The following is a 10,188-nucleotide window of genomic DNA, read 5'->3' as shown; positions in this document are numbered from 1 at the left end:
GTCTTGAAAAATACCATGTTGTCAGTTACTTCTGAAGCTAGGTAACAAGCAGCACTGGTTGCCAATTTAGATCCCTCTTTCCATCTTAGCATGCCTTTTGAATATTAAAAAAATCTGGAGCTCATAGTGAATTGCAGTTGACGCTTCTACCGAGAAACTTTAGGGGAAATGGACACAAGACACAATTTTACCATATGATTTTACCTAAAGAGGGCCTGGATTTTTCGATTTAGTGCCAAGCAGAAATCTTCAAATATTCAAATCATTAGTTTGTTTACCTTCATTCATATAAAGGAATATCATATTAAACCAACGGAGCAACTACCTTTGCTTGATCCTTAATTGATTTTATGACATGATGGTCTCTAAAATACCTAAAGCGTTTCTACCACCGAGCGGATTTTACCTGAAATTTCATATTGAGATACTATTGAGGGGGGTGTGACACCCCCCACACCCTCCGGCCGTGACGCCCCTGCTCCTAATCCTATTCAAAATTATTTTATCCTTTAAAAAAATGTGGAGCTCAATGTGAATGGCAGTTGAGGCTTCTATCGAGAAAATTTACGGGAAGTGGATGGATTTTAAAATAGCATTTTTAACTAACATTATTGGTTTAGAACACATTATTTGAATTTTGTACAAGGCTTTTACTAATTTTTATTTCTTTATTGGTTGAATTTATATTATTTGTACTTTTAATTTGTGAACCAAACTGGAAAAAAGTTTTCAAACTTAGTTTGTAATTCACATTAAAAATTATCATACATGTACATACATACATACAAACGGATACAAGGCACAATTTTTGGATTTAGTGACAACAAGAAATCTTCAAATCATTAACGCTTAGTTTGTTTACCTTCATTCATATCAAGAAATATACTACTAAATCAACTAGGACGTTTCTAAACAAAGTTCGACTGACTCCTAGGGCGGCAAGTATATATTTACAAGGGCCGTATTCCGTATTTTTTAATGCACACAATCTTATCGTCATCTAGCCTACGCCGTAGACCCCCCCCCCCCCCCTGCATCTTTGTTTGACATCGGGGCTTTAGTGGGGAGCATAATAGCTTGATAAATTTTTGCTTGATAGAAGCTTAATAGAGAGGGAGGTCTAAAAGAAAGGGGACTTAATAGAGCTTTACGGTATGCCCTTACCTTTATCTTGGTGACTATGTCTTTAACAATAGAAGCTATACATGAAAGTGAAAAAGGGATCGAAAAAATCGGTCATTTTGTCCAAGTTGTACAACGAGTAAGTATATTGCTCATTCTTTAGAAAAATATAGTGTAATAAAGAATCTTTTGGTGGTATGAAACTTGAAAATGACTTCGAAAAAAGCAAACACTTGAGTTTACTAAACTTTTCGTCTGAAATTCATAAGAGTTTAAAACGTCAGAACATAGATCGAAAACTCTACTAACCTAATCAGCCTGGGGACAGAAAAGACTCGACTATCCCCAAATAATTCTACTGATTTTACAAAGAGATATGGTTTGATCGCAGAGAGATATATGGCACAGATAAGGCTTAGATATCTATAAATACTAATGTTTGACATAGTTTAAAGATTGACTTTTTCTTAAGAGTCTTTATCAAATGCTTGCAGCATCATAAAATTTTCAGGTTCAACGAGTAAAATATTATGTCAGCAATCAAAATTATACAAAACTTCACCAAGCAGGTACAGATTGTAGTACCCTGGGTATGAGACTCACTTAACCAGACTCACTACGACCGAAAAAAATAAAAAATAATGCAATCAGCAAATAATGCCTATTCCTCTAATATTTTTCAAATAATCAGAAAGTGGTAGCATTTTCGTAGATTTAGGTCCAGTTCATACGCCCATCGGAGGAAAATTTAGGTTATTGTCGGAGCAAATTTGACAAAATAACGTACGAAAACTGCTTATTTGAGTCATTTTAGCACCCCTATCGGAAGCTCTATCCCCTCTGTGGGAAGATTTCTGGTGCCACCTCTATGTGAAATATATGTAACATGGCGACGATTTGGATATTGAAAACGCAGTTGAATTCCTTGTTTTTTTACACAGTGTTCAAATTGACCAGATTATATTCATGCCAGCTCTTAGGGCAGTGAGCAAAGCTCGAAAAAAGGGCAATGACTCAACCATTTGTTGGCAAAAACTTGGCAATCAACCTAAATAGTGTTACATATTGACTCTACACTCCACATAACAGATGGATAATTTCAAAAATGTGTGCCAGAACAAACAATTTATTAACGTTTCTTGTTAGAAATATTTTCCGTTTTTAACTTCACACAAAGAGAAATGTTTCTCCACAATGAGATACCCTCGTTTTTAAAGAAATTCAGCTATATAGAGCTTCAGCATGTATGAGCAGATCTCACAAATCTCAGGCTGCCGACATTTGAAATTTTTGGGGGACATTTGCTCGTGCGTTGATCTTAACTGCTGAGGATGTTTGGGTTTAATATCTTTGCGGTCTTATTAACTGTCTTATTCTCTTCTCAGCCCAACTGCTAACCAAAGCGACTGCTTTTGAGAATGTCATTGTTGCCTTGAAGGGACAACCCAAATGACAATAACTCCAATTTGATGACTTCTTCAAATATCTGATGGAAGATATAAAGAATCTGCTAGGAAGACTCAGAAAAACTGACTGAAGAAAAAATACCTGCAGACCATTGGGGCGATAAGGTATAAAGAACAGACAAGAATTCATTTTTATAAGAACACGGGCTTAAAATTGGTCAAAAGTTAAGATCAAATTAAAAACAAGCTTAGGCTGAGCTACTAAACATGCAATTTTGAGCAACGTTTACCTCAAAAACATTTTTAGTCACATGTGGGTGCTTTTTCGGCAAATGAAGGTTGTCTCGCTCACTTTGTTGGCAAATGAGGCTTGAACACCTCCCTAGAGCGACGAAAAAGCTGGCAGTCACACTGCTTACACCCTATTAATTTAGCAAAAAAATTAAAAACAATCCAGCAAAAATTTTTGAAAAAATTAAGAACAGTCAGCCTGAACTTAAATTTTCTGGTTCTTAAAAAAGAGAGTGTATGCTGGTCCTAGGAAAAGACCAACAAATGATTTTAGATATCCCAAGCGATAGGGGGGTGGGGGCAAGACATACATATATAGAAGTGTCATAGGTCACGCAAAAAATCAGCTTATTCTGACTATGAAGTAAAAAAAATCAGCGCTGTTTATCTCGTGTACCTGAAGATATCACAAATTGCAATTTAGCGCAATTTAGCATGACGTCAAAGGGTTTAACATAAAGCAGGAACGACTGAATGACTGTGCTGAGTATTGAAAGTGATGTTGCTACAGACCGTTGAATTTAGTGGCTTTATCGATCCTTTTACCTTAAAAATGTTCATAAGTTAGTATTGTAAAGGCTTGATGGGTAATAGTTTAAATATAGGGGCGAGAGGGGCTCAGAAGATGATACATTTTCAATTGTAGATTTTATGAACATATAATACATGCACGGAACAAAGTTTTCAACCTTGTGCGAACAGTGCCATAGGCAGTGGCGGCCTGGCGGGGGGGGGGGAGGGCGGGGGGGCCAGGGCCCCCCAGCTGACATTTTTATAAGGGCGCCAAAGCTTGTATAGGGCGCCGAAAAGTCAAAAAAAGTTTGATACGACCGACTTGTCTGGTTATTAGGTCTCTAGATTTTATGAACATATAATACATGCGCGCACGCCCCCATACCCCCTAGAACATTCTCACTTCAAGGGCACCTCTTTGTGCCCCTTCAGTACTGTATTATCCAGACAAAACATTTGTACTGTTCCCAGGAGCGAAAAAATCAATCAATTTTTTAGAGGATTGTCAGGAAACTTACGAAGTTAAATTCTTTCGTGTGGAGAACACAGCACTCATAGTGCACACAGACTGTGTTTAGGGTGTTGGGGACAGTCTGTGTTTAGGGTGTCCGGACTCATGCCCCCCTTTCAGGGAAAATTGTACTTTTCGATGAGTCTCTTTGGCTCTGCTGGCCTTCAGAGACCTGCTCATGTGGGGGTCATTAGATTTTGTCTCATTGCTTCATTTCTCATCAAAGGACCAATTTGTCTCGACGATACAAAGATAGGATGGATCTTTTCCTTATTTAAAAGTAATGAAATCCATTTTAAGACTGGAATTAATCAAACGTGCCAAAAGGATGCCTTCAAAATGGCAAAATTTTTAAACGATTTCAAGAATACATGACTGCACGAGATATTTTGAAATGTATTTTAAGCCAATATAAAGGGCGTAGTCGCAAAAGTTTTATACTCGCTCCTCTCGAGTTATACCATGGGCCTCCGACAACCTCTCGCCGGCCCTTCCCAATGTTGGTTTTTTAGACAAATAAAGCTATTAACTAGAGTCCCCCCCCCCCACCTCAAATTTCTTGGCAACGCCCCTGTACTGCCAATATTCTCAGGAAAAAGACAATAGTGTTAGTTATGGAGGGCGCCATTTTGATGCTGGCCCCCCCAGGCGAAAAGGGCCAGGCCGCCACTGGCCATAGGTATGTAAGGAGGACTTTAAAAATATAAACAATTTTACCACGTAACATCAATTTACAATTTTACGTTACAAAGCCCATTTTGCCTTCAATTTCAGAGCAAAAGCCATTGCCGGGGCAAAGGCTTTTACAGGAGCAAAGGCTGGGTTTCGCCTAAAAATTCTTTTGCGCAAATTGGGCATCATTTTGACATGAGCCCCGGGGCCCTATGTCTGTTGTTGTGCACCAGATCGAACGAACCATTGTAGGGTATAACTTAAATATTTGGCAAACACTTTATTTCCGCTGTTAATTATCTATGTTTCTTTTGGTTGTAGGTCTTACGTGTTTTTAGCTGATTGGTTGTTATTAATAGTTGTAAAATGCTTGTATCTATAAATACGCTGTAGTAGTTTTAAGAATTAGGCTTTTTGGGAGAAGCATCTTGCTGTTCGTTCAAAGTACTGACAAAGGAAGTCGTTGTCTCTCTGTTCCTCTCTGCCACAAGTCGAGTTGAAAAGGGCCGTGAGTTATTTTATATATACTTGGTTGCACTGTAGTTAAAGTGTAGTATAACACTGTTTTCAGACCACAGAGATTTGCTATGCCGGTGTAATATGCGTTTTGGTACCCTATGCAAAAGTGTAACATTGTGAAACGCAATGTGTTTCAAATCCTGTGATTTCATCGTAGTGCGATAATATGACACGTTATAATTAACAAATAGAGCACAATGCTTTTTGAGTTTAAAATTTCACACTTTTCAATGAAGAAAACTTTGGAGTCGCTATTAATGTTGTACTTTTTTGCATAAACTTAACAAGGGAAATCATAGCACCGCTTCTTGTTAGTATCCCCTTGCTAGAAATAGTTCGATTGTTCTTTACATTCTGAACAATATGAACCAGAACATTTGCGTTCCCAGACCGGTTCGCATGCTAAATTCCACCATTCGTTTCGGTTCCCTGTTTTTTAAAAGCTTGGGTACGATTTTGCATAACCAAAATTGCCATGCGTTTGAGTACCTGGACTGTTTTGCATGCAAAATTCCACGTTCGTTTTGGTACCCTATGGTTTAAGTGCCTGGGTACGATTTTGCATAACCAAAATTGCCATGCGTTTGTGTACCTGGACTGTTTTGCATGCTAAATTCCACCATTCGTTTTGGTACCCTATTGTTTAAGTAGTGCTTGGGTACGATTTTGCATAACCAAAATTGCCATGCGTTTGAGTACCTGGACTGTTTTGCATGCAAAATTCCACGTTCGTTTTGGTACCCTATTGTTTAAGTGCTTGGGTACGATTTTGCATAACCAAAATTGCCATGCGTTTGAGTACCCGGACCGAAATGCATAAGGTTACCGAAACGCATATGACACCGGCATCATCCTAATATTCCTAATCTCAACGAAAACGAATCATAAGTTTTTCCAATAGATGACTTTTTGATGAAATTAGATGTTCTTTGAAATTATCTAAACTCTAGCTAATTTCGGGTTTATAATGTCTGTTTTGTTTCTTGCAGCTTTTCATTTTTCAGAAAACTGCAGCTTAAATGAAATTCAAATACGAACAAAGTTCAATAATTTGACATTTTGATTCATCAAACGTTTCCCGTTTTGCCTTTTCCTGAACCTCTTTAAACTAACTTTTTATTTTTCAAGCTTTCGAAAATAAGAACAATTTGTCAGTGAATTTCCCTGTGACTTTCCTTAAAAATTTAAAAATTCCTTGTGATGTGGCCTGTGCACTCGTTTTCCAACAAAAAACCTGTTCTTAAACCTGTTCTTCAGTTGGGCAAAAGTTATCAAAATAGTTTCGAAAACTTGACTCTGGGAAGTCCGCAGTCAAATTGAACAAGTCGAGTGTTTGCAGCTGCCGGATTGGGCCTTTCAGTATAAACTTTTAGGGGGAAGTATGTTTACAAATATCCGAAAACCGCATATTTGAAATATTCGAGTGTCAAAGCAGTAAAATTGATGGAAATTTTACAATTTTTAGAAAAAACAACTTGAATTTATAAATGCGGTTTCTATATAAGATGAGATCTAATCCGAATCGAATAAAAAATAAGCTTGTGTAGCTTGAGGGCCTAAAGCCAAACTCTTTGCGTTTCGTTTGGCCTGATCAAAGCAGGAGAGCCAGCAAGGTAGTAAATAATCCATCAAAATTGACATTTGCAATTTCTCATAGGCGCAGACTTAGGGGAAGGCTCCAGGGCTTGAGCCCTCCTTAAGAAAATTTGGGGGCTCAGCCCCCCTGGGAAAGACAGTTGCCGATTTGTTGGACTAACTTTTTATAGTCTTGTTTTCACGGATATAAATCATCTCAAGAGATTTAATCTAGATCAAATAACAATGATGATGAAAAATGTAAAAGAAAATCGCCTTAGACTCCTCAGTTAGGCCTCTTTCTATCCTGTGACGTCGGCAGTCATCGTTAGCAATTGCAATTAATTTTTGAGCCCCCCCCCCCCCCCCCTGGAAAAAATATGCCTCTTCGCCTATGCAATGTCTAACTGTCCGGGTGACCAGATTCCAATTTTGTCTTGCTCTAGATTGCAAAGTACATTAAATTTGCCTTCTTTGTAAACCTAAATGTCATTTTTTGACAAAGACTATCATTTAATTTTGGCAGGGCACTATTCTTCCAGCCGGTATATAGAGCCTATGAAAACATGCCAACCAGGGATGAACTCGCAAAAGTTTAACATGAGGGGCCCAAAAATTTCTAGCAAGGGAAAATCATCCAATGGTGGGAAAACAAATTTATTTATTCTTAGGCAAAGGACTTTTAGTAGGGGAGAATGGAGCAAAGGAAATTCACCGGCAAATTTTCATAAGTGTGTGCAAATTTGCGAAGCGTGGTTGTATACTTAAGTATTGTTGTAGTGCCTATTTCTTATAGCCGTTTGCTTGCAGTCTTTAAAAACATTTTAATGTTGTCTAAAATTTAACCTTTTGGCACATTAAACTGTCCCAGAAGATTTTTCACTCTAGGTAAAGATTTCCAACTTGTTGTTCCTCTGTAGGCAAAGCAGTTTGCACATCTTTTGTTTCAAATTTTGAAAGCCTTGAGTTCAAATTAGAGGTGCATAAAGTTTTATTCGTTATAGCTGAAACTGTATTGAATTTTCCTGTAAGACAGACAGGTGCCGTTTCAGTTGATGCTTTATACACCATGCTTAAGGATTTTTGTTTGATCATATCAGGAATACTAGGCTGTTGTATTTTTATAGCAGGGCCTCAACAGACTCATTATATGCGCAAATTTGATGTCATGTATGGCTCTATTTGTCTAGGGTTTATTGGGTAGTGAATTCAAATGAGCCCCGTACAGTGCAACATTGTCCAAATAAAGCTCAACGAGTCCAAAATAAAGCATCACAAAAAAGTTCCTAGGCATTTTGCAGACGTTTCCTACTCTACCTGTTCTTAAAATATCTTGAAATGCGCCCGTACTAGCTCTCCACTTTCGTTTTGATGCCGATTGCTGTTGGTGCCTCTATCATAGATGTTGATTTCGCGTTTAAAGTAGGATTCGTGGATTGCCATATAGTGGAAGCTCTAATGTCACAAAGCAGGCACAAGCGTGCAAATCATGATACCAGCACGAAATTTCGCAAGCCTACCCAGTTTGCTGCGCTGAAAATAATAAGGGTTGGACCCCAATTTTTATATTTTCTATCTCGGCGTTTTTGAAATTCGTTATTTTATGAACGCTACCAAACAACAGGCGTGCGCTAAACTAGCATCTCAGTGAAAGTGACAAGAAAGGCCCTAAATTACCTTTAAGGTTCTCCTCATTTGAGATTCTGTACATTATAGGACGCCTTTCTTCATATCAATAGAAACAAAGCCTGTGCATCTTTTATCATCTAAGTTGAGATTCCATTCACTTGTACTTGACTGTAAACATGTAACAACGGAATGGATAGACCTTAACCTCGATTGTTATTATTTTGAAAAATGTTCCTCAAAACGTTTCTGAGCTAGGGTTGATGGTCTTTTAGGATATTCTCTACATTGCAGAAATACTCATTCATAAATGTTTTGGATCCTTTACTTATCAGTTACCAATTTTTATTGTTTTTGGTGAGTTATTTAACAAATTTTCCAAGTTTCTCTGTGGTTTCTGACACTGCTTCTTTAGCATTGTATTGAATAACTTGGCACTGTTACGAACATGTCTTTATGATTCCAATAGAATCTTTGACTTTGACTTGACTGCCGCCTCTCAAGTCTATCTCTAAATTTCTTTAACTTTTTGAGATCAGGTGTTAGCCAATGGCAGTGTTTTTGTGACACTCTTACCTGTTGGAGGGGGCATGTTTTCTTTTATCTTAAGATTGAAAGTTTCAATGAAGTGATTAACTGTACCCTATACTGTAACAAGTGATTTTACAATATTTCCCCAAAGAAGATTTAAACGCATCTCATGATTTTATAGCACAGACGTCCATATTGTGTTCGCTAATACTGCTAAACGGATAACACTACTTTTATAAGATGTAACAATATGGTCAATAAGTATAGAAGAATACAGTATTACTCTTGTTGGATCGGTAATTATCTGAGTGAAACCAGAATGTTTTTACATACTATCAAGCTGTTTTTCGGTGTTATTTGAGAGGTTTTCTGATACGTCGGCAATTATCACAGATTATGGCCTTGAGATGCTTGCGACAAATGAGAACATGAGTCATTATACGTCGCCGATGAACCAAAAGGGTTTGTTCCTTGCGATCGTCGGCTATGATCGCCGATTTAAAAATTTGCATTAGAACATTATTTAGACTCATCAGCAATCATGTCTGATTTCCATTCTACCTGTATGACCACACTTGCGCCCAGCAAAATTGCTGAACTGGAGGATTCGTCCAGGGCCGGCAAAACGTATTTGAAAGTGGAGGGGCCAAAATATCACAGTCTTGAAAGGGCTTAGGAAAGGCCGCCACTATGGTTGGCGGCAAGAATAATTTTAGAATTATGATGTCTTAAGCTTGGTTTCCACTATGAGTTAACGTGAGTTAATTTGAGATAATTTTGTGATCTGACATGGTTTAAAAATTATCTCATAGTGGAAACGGTCATTAAAAATTATCTCATGAAAATTAACTCGTGTTAACTCACGTTATCTCATGAGCTTGGAAACAAAATTTTTTGATTTCAAGCTCATGAGTTAACTTGAGATAACATCTTATCAAAAGAAGCCGATGCGTGGGAGGGGAATGTGCTATAATTTGCACTGAGGTTCTTACGCAACACACTTGCACTGAGTATTACTTTAGATGTTGAAAACAGTTTTCTTTACTAAAAAAAATTAATTGTGAAATAAGAGAAACATTTTCTCATTTCTAAGATCCTGTTGCAAGTGGTCGTATTCACCAAACGCATATCTTTTTTTGGTAGACTCTCCGTACCGAAAACCTTGGCGCAGATCGCGAACGGCACTTCTAGCAAAAAATATTTTACTTCTAAGTATTCTCAAAAGCAGAAGTGAAATAAGTTGTTCTTGTAAGACGCCCGCCATAGCTGGAAGACTCAAATAAAATGTGATTTCTGAAATTTCAATACCTAATTCTATCTCAAGTGGAAACCGAATCGGTACATGGGTTAATTTTGAGATAGCTCGCGTTATCTCACGCTATTTCACACTATCTCAAGTTAACTTGAATTTAGACCATGAGT

This window comes from Rhopilema esculentum, chromosome 5, assembly GCF_057945365.1.
Source record: "Rhopilema esculentum isolate cy_ngs chromosome 5, ASM5794536v1, whole genome shotgun sequence".
Taxonomy (NCBI): Eukaryota; Metazoa; Cnidaria; class Scyphozoa; order Rhizostomeae; family Rhizostomatidae; genus Rhopilema; species Rhopilema esculentum.
The sequence above is the reverse complement of the archived record's forward strand: the minus strand, read 5'-3'. Positions refer to the sequence as shown.